Below are 12605 nucleotides of genomic sequence, written 5' to 3'. Positions count from 1 at the left end.
TTTTTTACTCGTTTTGGGATTTGCAGTGGAGATTTTTGTTTACATTTTGAACAACGTTCCATCAAAGAATATTTCTGAAACACCTTTGGAGTTGTAGAGAGGTCGTAAAGGTATGCCACTTCAGAATTTGGAGATGTCCAGCCTATGTGCTTATGACAAATCCCAAAAGTTGGAACCTCGTTTGAAAGTATGCCTATTTGGCTATCCCAAAAAAACGAGAGGTGGGTACTTCTTTGATCCAAATGAGAATAAAGTGTTTGTATCGACAAACGCTACATTCTTGGAGGAAGACCACATGAGGAACCAGAAACTACAAAGCAAAATAGTTTTAAGAAAAATTTCTGAAAATACTATTGAAACTTCAACAAGAGTTGTTGAAGAGGCTAGTACATCAACAAGAGTTGTTGATGTTGGTTCGTCTAGTCAAACTAATCCATCTCAAGAGTTGAGATTTCATCGACATAGTGGGAGGATTATGAACCCACTTGTTCGCTACGTGGGTTTAAAAGAAGCCCAAAACATCATTAATGATGATGTTGAGGATCTGTGTCTTACAAGAAGACAATGAAAGATGTTGACAAAGATGAATGGGCAAAACCTAATAGGGTAAAACCTATAGGTTGCAAGTGGATCTACAAGAGGAAAAGAGATATAGATCGAAAGGTGCAAACCTTCAAGGCTAGATTAGTAGCAAAGGGTTATACCTAGGTTAAAGGAGTGGATTATGAAGAAACCTTCTCTCTTGTTGCTATGATAAAATCTATTCGGATTCTCTTGTCTATTGTCACATATTATGACTATGAGATATGACAAATGGACGTTAACTTTTTGAATCTACATGACTCAACCAGAATGATTCATAGTACAAGGTCAAGAGCAAAAAGTTTGCAAGCTCAATCGGTCCATCTATGGATTAAAACAAGCATCTAGATCTTGGAACATGAGGTTTGACATTGCAGTCAAAACCTATGGCTTTAATTAAAATGTCGATAAACCTTGTGTTTATAAAAAGATCATTAACGGTTCAATGGCTTTCTTGGTGTTATATGTGGATGATACATACTCATTGGGAATGATGTAGATTTTCCAGGAATGGTTAGCTGTTCAGTTCCAAATGAAAGATTTGGGTGAAGCTCGGTATGTTCTAAGGATCCAAATTATAAGGGATCATAAGAACAAAACATTAGCTTTGTCTCAGGCATCGTATATTAACAAAATTCTTGTCAAGTATTCGATGCAGAATTTCAAGAAAGATTTACTACCTTTTAGGCATGGAATTGTTTTGTCTAAGAAACAATGTCCTAAGACACCTCAAGAGGTTAAGAAGATGAAATGGATTCCCTATGCATATGTTGTAGGTAGTCTTATGTATGCCATGTTATGTACTAGGCCCGATATCTTCCATGCAGTGGGAATGGTCAGTAGATATTGGTCCAATCCAGGATTTGATCACTGGACAGCAATCAAAACCATTCTCAAGTATCTTAGGAGAACGAGAAACTGTATGCTTGTGTATGATGCTAAGGATTTGATCTTTATAGGATACACTAACTCTGATTTTCAGACTAATAAGAATTCTAGACAATCCACATCAGGATCAGTGTTCACTTTAAATGGAGGAGCTATAGTATAGTAGGGCATCAAGCAAAAATGCATTACAAATTTCACAATGGAGGCAGAATATGTAGTTGTTTGTGAAGCTGCTAATGAAGTTGTGTAGCTCAAAAATTTTTTGCCAGATTTGGAAGTTGTTCCAAACATGACTTTTCCCGTCACCCTTTATTGTGATAATAGTGATGTAGTGGTAAACTCCAAGGAGCCTCATAGTCACAAACGTGGAAAGCATATAGAGTGCAAGTATCATCTCATTAGGTAGATTGTGCAACGAGGAGATGTGATTGTCACACAGATTTCTTCGAAGCACAATGTTGCTGATTCACTTACAAAGGCTCTCACGACTAAAGTTTTTTAGGGTCACCTAGAGAGCACGGGTCTACGAGATATGAGTCACTTAATCTAGGGCAAGTGGGAGATGTTGTTGGATATATTGTATGCCCTAGTTTATTTTATAGTATTTGATACCGTACATCCCATTTTTGGTATTTGATGCTTTATACTCCACTTATTCATTGTATTGTATTTTATACGGTACATCCCACTCATTTTAGGACAAGTGGAAGATTATTGGAGTTAATGTCTTAAATCGAGTGTATCTTGTAGTTTGTAAAGAAAAATTATATATCTAATAAAATAAGAGGTATTTTATTAATGTTTAGACTGCATTAATTCAATCCAATAAACTAATAGTTTGTATAATTTTTGTAAAGTGCTACAAATGATCTAATCCTGATCGTTCATGTGGAAACATACGAGTGGGGCATTCTATACAAATAGTTTGTATAATACTGGACCGTGAAATAAATAGTCTCTCTATATAACACTGTTGCTAGAAGAGACTTATATTTCACTAGGATGACCATAGGTGTCTTGACCTTAATCCTGAATGAATTGTGAACTCTTGTCTATGAGGGCAATCCTTTGATTTGTATGGTTGAAAGTAGCATTGTTAGCTAACTCAACAAGCCTACCATTTTGGGGACTGGTCCGAGTAGGGAACTAGAAACACAACTACACAAGATGGAATTCACTCCTTTCCTGACCTTAGGAAAAGTAGATAAATTGCTCACTTAATAGATGATTCCGAGTCTTGAATATTGAAGCCTCAACCTCTCACTGGCCCGAGAGGTGTTAGTTTATAGTTGGACTATAAACTATTTGTTCATTAGAGAGCTCAATGGTATTTTAGGAGTTAGATGTAACTACAAAGGTTTAACGGTATTTTGACCTAACTATAATTATGAGCAGTTTGTGAAGGGTTGGCACACTGTTCAATGGTTATATCCGTGGACACATAAATAAATCTATAGTGTAAAGAGTGCAGCTATTAGTCTTTAATGGAGTGACTGGTATTTAATGAAAATTGATTAATTTAAGTAAAGAGTATTAATTAATCTTTTATCATTGGAGCTTCTAATTTGTAGGTTTATAAGGTCCCATTATTAGCTCACTAAAGGATATATAAGAGGAATGATTTGAATTTTTCAAATCAATTGCATATTAATGAGATTAATATAATATGATTAATTATAGATGTGATCAATAATTAAGAGAGAAAAATATTTTAATAAGATTCAAATATTAAAGCGATGTATACATATAAATATGTGATAATTATATGTTGATTAATTCTATATTAAATATGATTTAATATAATCGTTTAATTAATTAATTAATTAATTTTTGAGAAGTAAAGATAAATAAACATGTGACATTTATTTATTTATTTATTTATTATATTAAATTTGATTTAATATATATGGTTATTTAACTATTAGAATAATTAATTAAATAAAAGTTATTTAATTAAATTAGAACTAAAGTAGGAATAGAAAAGACTAAGAGAAGGGGGTCACCTCTCCTCTCTATAAATAGGTCTTCATGGCCCATATTTTTGACATAGTTGAATTGGGAATTATGAACCCTAGTCTCCTACTACTCTCAAAATCTCTCTTCTTTTCTATACTACTTCTTTTTCCTTTCCAAGTCTTGGAGACCACACATCCAATTCTTAGATCCTAGAGAATAACAAGGTTTCACTTATGATGGTGTCCCTTGATCATTGAAGAGACGTTCCAGAGAAGACGTAGAGGGAATTGTAAAGAATTTGGGAATCTACAGAGGTAAGTTTTAGCTCTTCCCTCTTTTCTTCTATTAAATGCATGCTAATCTTGATTTTTTATCCAACATATTATTTTTACACCGTGTTTTGTTTATGTAAAATCTTAAACAAAATTGCAAGGCGATCACACGCTTCTGCTTAGGATTCGATCCCTTCATTAGACTCCCTCTAAGATTAAGTATCTTTTCTCTTCAATGATGCCTTAAGCTCCCCCTAAGACAGAAATTCTTGAACGACTCAACCAATAAAGTTTTATAGTAGAATAACATGAGCGAATATCAAAACACCATATTGCACAAATTGACCAGTAAGAAGAAAAAAACACTCTCCCACGATGAACAAATGTGGTCGTCCTAAATGAGAGCCTTCCCAGATTACCCTCTTAATCCATAAGAGAATGTGACGGCAGCAGTTACCAACCTTTTTGTGGCACTTACTGCCTAACTAACTTGTTAAACCTACTTAGGAAACCCTAGAATAGCATATTTAACATTCAAGAGCTAGCAGAACTTAAAACATTTATAATAACCTCAGGGCTCCATACATAGCAAACTTATAACATATATACAGAAACAAGGTTTAGTGGATCCCACACTCATTACTAGTCTTTAATATGAAGACACATGTGTACAATTATTTACAGAGCAGACACCTACACTTTCTCTTCAACTGAGTCTTTAAGTGGCAGAGTAGCAATACAGTTATCCTCTGGGGAGATGACCACTACCTAGGAAAGGAAAACATTTAAACGAGTGAGCTACTAGCCTAGTGAGTGACTAATAAATCATAAACATCATGCTTTTAAACTGAAATTGCCAAGAAAACACATATTTAAAACTTTCATACATAGTTTAACATAATCCTCAGTTGAAATAGAACCCTTTTGCTCAATCCCTCAACATTAAACCTTAGTTGGTGTGGTGTACTTAACACAACCAACGTCGAACTTACTTATGTGCACGTGGTTATCACTAAGTACCATCATACCTTAGGTACTATTGTCCAGATACCTTCTCATTGTCCTTCAGTATCGAGTTCTAATAATCATCATAAAACTCATACTTTGGAAGCATAGCACCATAAATCATATGGTTAAACATTCTTGCTATAAAGCATCAACTTCCAACGTATGATTCTTGTAAAATATAAGTATAGAAGTACTCAAGTCATGCTTATAAACTTTTTTGAACTAGCATGTGTTAATGAATTCAGTAACATAGTTTGCTTGGAAATCAGTCTAAACATTCTTTTAACATAAGCAAGCATGAGTCTGAACATTTAAGTAAAGCATGTGTTACTAAAACATTTTGAAAAACATCAACTTTGTCACTCATGGCCTTGGGCATTCTTCCTAGGATTGATAAGTGAGGACATGCAGATATGCATGTCATCTTAGGCCTTTTACTTAGAATTATGAAAGTTGTTAGGCAGAATATGCATCGATCATGCTAGGAATTCATGAGAAAAAGAGTTTGCGTCGATCAACATGTCGAATCTCAGCTAACCCATTACTTTGCGTTAATTATGCATTCAATGTTCTATTTTTATAGCCAATGCAGGAAATGAATGCAAACGCGGAAACCGGACCATCGCATAGATGACCGCATGCAGAGAAACATTCCATCGCAAGGTAAACACATCGATCAACGCGTGGATGTTGCGGTAATCAGCCGTATGCGTCCATCGCATGGGAGTTGCACTCGTCAAGCGATTGTGGTCATCATGTAGAGTTGCGGTGTTAAGCGAATGCGGTCATTAAATGATTGCGGCTACGTGGCAACGCATTCTAATGGGATCAACGCAAGGTAGGTGGAATGAACGCATCAATGCATCTACCTTGAGAAAATCCAAAGGTGATGTTGACATTTCACCTACCACGCCGTTAGTGGCAGAGGTTCAAAAAGGACGAACGCGCCGAACGTCAGACTCAAAGCAGTCCAATTAATGTTGTCGGCAGTCCAAACTCTATAAATAGAAGACGATGAACAAAATTCCAAATCATCGGGGAGGATCCTTGGATCCGGAGATTGTCCCTCAACCGGGGATTTTCCCTGCGATCTAGACAAAATGCGTGAGAAGATGGCTGAGAGTCCTTCACCTCCTTCATCCATTCCGAATGACGACCGGAGTTAGATCTCGAGAGAGTCAGCTCCTCCGCCCATCCATGGCACCATCGGCAGCCTTGATGCACATCCCCTAGAAGAAAATCTTTGCTTCCAGCCGATCATTTCTTTTCCTTTCTTTTTTCATATTGTATTGTATAACATTTTGGAATTAAGAAATTAATACAATGTGTTTTCAATGCATTCTCTTTTCCTTCGACTTCATTTCCATCTTCTTGCTTAGCATTTTTACTTTCATTGTAACACTTAGTGGGAGTGTTTGGGTATTGCATACTTAGTCATGTGGATTAGGAATATGAAGCATGTAGCAACCCACCGAGAGGTGTGCATTGTGTGAATATGTGTGTAATCTTATTTGCTTAATGTGAAGCTGCTGCAACGCCTATTTATGGGCTAACGCATTGCTTGTCTATGAGTGAAGTCAGCAACAATCAACTGCTCGAGAGGGTAAGTGGTTGGACACATTAAGCAAGGTATGCGTTGTTCACTAAGGATAGTAACAACCATAGGTCAGCGAAGTTTATGTGATTGTCTTGTATTATGTATGCTTCATTCGTCCATTAGTGATACTCGGGAGGGTAGTCTAAGGATAGGATCTAGACTTGGGAAGGTCAGGTCAGAATCTAGGCTTGGGAGAACCAGATTAGAACACATAATACCAGAGATAGGCGCTTAGGAATGAGCACTATTTGTTATTAACGCATCGCATGCATCCTAGAGATAGGATAGGATTGAATGTGGTCACCTTACTTTCATGCATTTTGCATCATTGCATAGGACAAGAGTAGAGACTTAGGAATAAGCTCTATGGACACTTTGCGTTCAACACATGCGTCCTAGAATTAGGAGCACCGCATTTCCATTGGAAAATGACTTGCCGTGTATGGTTGTAACATGATTGCATAGTCTGACGCTGACTAAGGTTCCCTTGCGGTCACTCTTAAGGGTTGCAATGAAAACATCTCCGTATTTTATCTATTTTTCCATTCATTTATTTCATGTCAAGGTTTTTCGCATTTCTATCTTTCATGCATATTCTCATTGTGTTGTCTGTTAGATAGGAGTAAGAGTAGGATTAGCGTAGCAACATCCTCTTTTCTTGTTATCTTGTATGCCTTATCCTTTTGAAATCCTTTCTTTCCCGATTGCATTGTTTTGTGATGTTTCTATGATGGTACGTATAATTCATCGCATTTTCTAACTAATCAACGTAAAGCATTCTTTACTTTTATTAGCTTCTTCAAATTTTGAAAAGTCTTAAGTTTATTTTGTGCAAACCTTTGTTCAAACATTTATTATCGCATTCTTGTAATTTTGTGAGACTAACGTCAATAGGAAGGTACGTATACCCTTCCTATTGACGTTAACTTTGTGGAAATGAATAACATGTTTAGCTAGTGCCTTTAATCTTCTTGTGAGACTAACTCACCTAAATGAACTTAACATTCAACTTTAAACATCAATTTCTCTCTCAACACATACCTTTTTATGCATCCAACACATAGGAAAAATTTGATTAACTAAGCCTTAGTCATGCGACCAACATAGCATCTTATGCGCCCATCGCACGCCTTATGCGCGCGCCAATGCATAGCTAACGCCCTTTGTGCCCACATGTCTACCCGCACAGCCTAGCACCCCCTTGCGCTCACTGCTTCAACATATGCCCACACAGCACAATACACCCCTCATGCACAGCTTCAACACATGCCTTGCACCAAGCAGCTTCTCATGCGCACCTGCAGCCTGCTTGGGTTGAGCAGCCCGCTTGTTCAATGGTTGCAGCTACCTACTTGCTCAACCAAAACCTAGTTTCAACTTTGAGCTCGAATAACTTATTTTTCATACTTTATCTTAGAAAATTTCCTTCTACGAACCTGTTTAAAAACATCTTAACTTGCTTATCTTAAAGCTTGAGCTCTTAATTCCTCATGGTTTTTTCGAAAACTTCAAATCTTTAATATTGGCTCATATTCATCTGAGAGCTTGACCTTCTTGTAATCTTCTTCAGATTTCAATCGGTATTCCTTGGAGATTCCCTCCAGTAGCCTAGAGCTTCAACTGCACTCATCAAGCTTTTGAATGGCTCTGGAATCACTTAATTAGCACGAGTAAAAAGCTTAAACTGAGCCTTTGAACTGAAGCTTCCCTATACTAAACACCGCATGTCCTCAATGCATTCTTCAGCTACTAACTCCCCTACTAAGTGGGATTAGTTCTTTTAATTTCAACAGCTGGTCCTAGGTGACTAAGTTGTTAATCACCGTTTCACCAACGCAAGGCTTCACCATCAACTCACCATTACTTGGCCTAATCAATGCATAACCCTTGGTCCACGCTTGACCACAACGCATCTAACCCATCACTTGGTCTAGTGCCAATACCTAATTTCCTTTGTCATGGCCTTTACTTTGAACATCCCATAGACTCAAACAACACATGGTTCAACCTCATCGCATAGCTCATCAGCCAGCCATCCATAGCTACCAACAAGCATTCTTCACCTCGCCTAAATGCCATCACTTCTGGCCATCACAAGCATGCACATCCTTGGCACATACCTTAACTAGGTAATGCTTTGCTTCGTACATCCTGCACCCATACTCAGCAATGCACACGCACGACCCCCAATGTCTAAGGCCTTCTTGCTCTTGCACGTACATTTTTGCCCATCTAACCTCTCATGGCTTGATCAGTGCATACCCTTGCTCAACGCATGAAATTTCATGCGGCCATCACTTAGCCACACCTAACATGGCCTCACGCCCATCATGTGTCCAAAACCTTCTGAAGCATGGTTGCCACAACCTAGGCAATACATTAAAGCTTCCAACGCAAGGCTACTATACTTAGCCAGAATTTTTCCTTACAAAATGCCTACTTGATGAGGGCCATAATGTTCAACACTTAGAACATCTTTCCTTATTCAAGTTTTTCCCTACATACATATTAATAACTTATTCTTGATCTTGATTAACATGTTAATTATCATACTTAAGTAGGGCAAATAGGGTTCAGGGTTTACAAGGGACATCTGTATTGATAAGTGGAAGTATACTGGTTTCTTCTTCCTCCTCATTGGTAGAAACAGATAGATCAGCAACATCATCAATCACCACATTAGTTGATTCCATGACACAAAAAATTCATTTATTTTAGACACGGTATGCTTGACTAATTATAGAATCGTCATCAACAAGTTCATCAATCACCATATTACTTCATCTGACTTTGAATCCCATTTTCGCCTGCCTTCTCTATCAGCTATGATGTAACACGTGCTGCTGAAGATATGGAAGTATTTAACATTTGGTTTTCTCCCTTTCCATATTTCATAAATAGTGCTCGACAAACTTGGTCATAGAACAACTTTGTTATGTATATGACATGCTATGTTTAGAGCCTCTGTCCAAAAAATGAAATGGCAAATCTTTGGCTTGTAACATTGCTTGGGCCATCTTCAAAAGTGTCCGATTTTTCCTTTGCACAATTCCATTTTGTTAGGAGTGATAAGAGCTAAAAATTCATGATGAATCCTAGTTGTATTACATAAAGTAGCAAATTGAGAGTTTTCAAACTCTCTACTGTTATCGCTCGTAATTTGTATCATATTCAGATCTTTTGCCCGTTGTAATTGGAGATAAAGAGCTTGAAAAGTAGTAAATGTATCTAACTTTTCATGAAGAAATTGAACCCAGGTGTATCTAGAGAATTCATCAACAACAACTAAAACATACCATTTACCTCCCAGGCTTTCTGATTGCATAGGGTCCATAAGGTCTAGGTGTAGAAGTTCCATGATACATGTTTAGCCTAAGTGGGATATCCATTTATGTGGAGTATGAGTTTGTTTTCCTACTTGACAATCACCATAAATAATTCTAGTCGAAGAAGATAAAGATGGAAGTCCAGATATGCCATTTTTGGCTAATGCCTTTTGAATAGTCGTTATGTTCACATGGCCTAAGCATTTTTGTCATAAGCTAGCTTCATTTTGACAAGAGAGAGAGCAAACCTGCGAACCATTGTCAGGATTCTGTAGGTAACAATTATCAAATGAACGTGTACCTATCATAACAAGAGCTTCCACATCGTCTGTAACAACACACTTGTCTTTGGTAAAACTCACGTTCAAACCTTGATCATATAGTTGACTAATGCTAATAAGATTTGCAGTGAGCCTTTCAACCAACATAACATCATTTAAAGATGGAAAACCTAGGTAATTAAGTTTGCCTTTCCTGATGATCTTTTTGTTGGGATCGAATCCCAAGAAAAAGCGTGTGAACGCCTTGCATCTGGAAATTTCATTTTTAAAGGGAAAAAAAACAGTGTTCTAAATAGAATATAGAAAGATAAACATGTTAAAAGCATGCTTGAGAAGAAGGAAAATAAGAAGGAAGAACAACAGGAAAATAAGAAGGAAGAACCATTCTTACCTTTGAAGATTTTCGAGCTCCTAGAATGATCCCCTCGCTTTTCCGATGAACACGATCTCGAACTCGAATGCCTCCTCAAACAATATTGAACACGACCATGAGAATAACCTTGTTATTCTCTAGGATTCCAATAGAAGGATAGATGGTATCCAACTATTGGAAGATGGTGAAGATGAGAGAATTCTCTGAAGATAATAGAGAGGATTTCTTTAATGGTTAGGGCAAATTTGCAAAATGAAATCTTGCCTTAAAAGGGCCATAAGGAAGACTTCACACGACGAAGGGTTAGCCCCTTCTCCAAGTCTTTGTCAATTTACCCTTTTACACAATTAATTAAATAGTACTTATTTAATTAATTAACACATTAAATAAATAACCCTTTACACATTAAATCCAGTTTAATGTATCTATTTAATTTCCATAAACATCATATGCCTATGTGCAACACCTATCTATTAATTTAGTTAATTAATTCTTTATGAATCTAATTCACTTGAATTAAATATTTGAATCTCATTCAAATATTTTTCTCCAACTTAATTTAAATTATAGATCACATCCATAACCGATTACATATTAATCATATTAATATACAATTTCCTCAAATTGATTTGAAAAATTCAAATCAGTCTTCTTTAATATTCTTTAGTGAGCTAACAAGGGAACTTGGTGGACTTGGAGATCAGAAACTCCAATGATATGAAATTAATTGGCTAAACTCATTAGCCAAATTAATTAATATTTGTTAACTATGGGTACACTCTGAAGGATCTCTTGACGAAGAGTTCCATGAGTGCGTTCGGATTGCTCTAATTTCACCGTGACTAAAATACACCATATACATTCAAACGCATAGTTACACAAACAAACAGTAATTAATGGCATGCTTTGAACAATAAATAACAAGGGAGAGAGTTCTCATACTAGTTGAAGACGATTTTCAAGCTTTGAAACTCAACGCAGCAGAATACCTCTATCCGATCAACAAACGCTCGGTAGATGCGTCGACTACAGCAGCACGAACAACCGTAAACAAACGAATGCAGTGGGGATGACACACCAGAAAGAAGCCTTCGATATTCTCGGAGTGAGAATCCAAAGCGTGGTCTTTGGTGAGTTTGGAAGAGCTAGGAGGAAGAACTTATTGTGTAGAAGATAAGCAAATGGGAGAGAATATCAAGCTATCGCATAGCTAGATGCTTATCACTTAGAAGAAACTATACGATCGTGTAGATTTTACTGAACGATTGTTTAGGAAAAGGTATACGATCGTTTAGCAAACACGGCACACTATACAATCGTTTAGGAAAGCTATCCGATCATTTAGCAGCTAGTGTGCGACCGTTTAGGCACGAGGTATGTGATCGTTTAGGCGCTGAGCGACTATCGTATAGGCTCTTGACTTATGCGATCGTTTACGTTTCCACACCAACACAAAAAACTTCCGATCTTTTTTGAACTCTTCAAAATGAAACAAAATTTTATTTTTATTCTTCGGTTACAATAACCGACACGATTTTCCCACTAACACATGTTCGAGAGAGTTTTTAGGTTAATTATCATATAATTAACCAATGAAATAATTAATAAATATAATCATATTATATTTTTACCCTATAGTTCGATATCACATATCTACTATAGTAATTTATCCTCTGCTTGCTATAAATCATATTTATATCTAATTTCCTCCAAAATAATGTATCTCATACATTTAGCCAATTATATCATATATAATTAACGAGTCCAATTATATCATATATAATCCAACTTCCTCTTGTCAATTTGAACATTTCAAATTAACCCAAACACTGATTCTCGACTTTATTCAAGCTACCCAGGGGACTTAATGGACCTATGGCTCGAAGCTCCAACGGTCTATGAATAATTGATTAAACTCTTTAGCCACAAGATCCACCATCCGTTAACTGTTAGACATTCCACTAAAGACCAACAGCTGAACTCTTTTTACCACAAATATATTTCTGTGTCCATCGGATATAACCAATTGTTGGGATAATTTAGGGACGCGTTTTGTTTTGTTTTATTTTTATCATTTAAGGACGGATGGGTTTGAACATGAAATCATGCGTTAGACATAACTGATACGTTTGCTCCCATGCGTCTGAGGTCATGCGTCAGAATGATGATACGTTAATCTTAGCATGCAATGATCATGCGTTCTTATCACAAGTTTTCTTACGCTTGCGCCAAGTATAACACAAACGCAAGTTTCTCGGGTAATCCGAGGTCGAACACGGGGACTTGTCACTCAATAATATTTGTAAGGTGATGCATTTGAGG

The sequence above is a fragment of the Benincasa hispida genome, chromosome 9 (genome assembly GCF_027475165.1).
Source record: "Benincasa hispida cultivar pf3 chromosome 9, pf3_genome.v1.1, whole genome shotgun sequence".
Taxonomy (NCBI): Eukaryota; Viridiplantae; Streptophyta; class Magnoliopsida; order Cucurbitales; family Cucurbitaceae; genus Benincasa; species Benincasa hispida.
Note: the sequence above shows the minus strand (reverse complement) of the source record.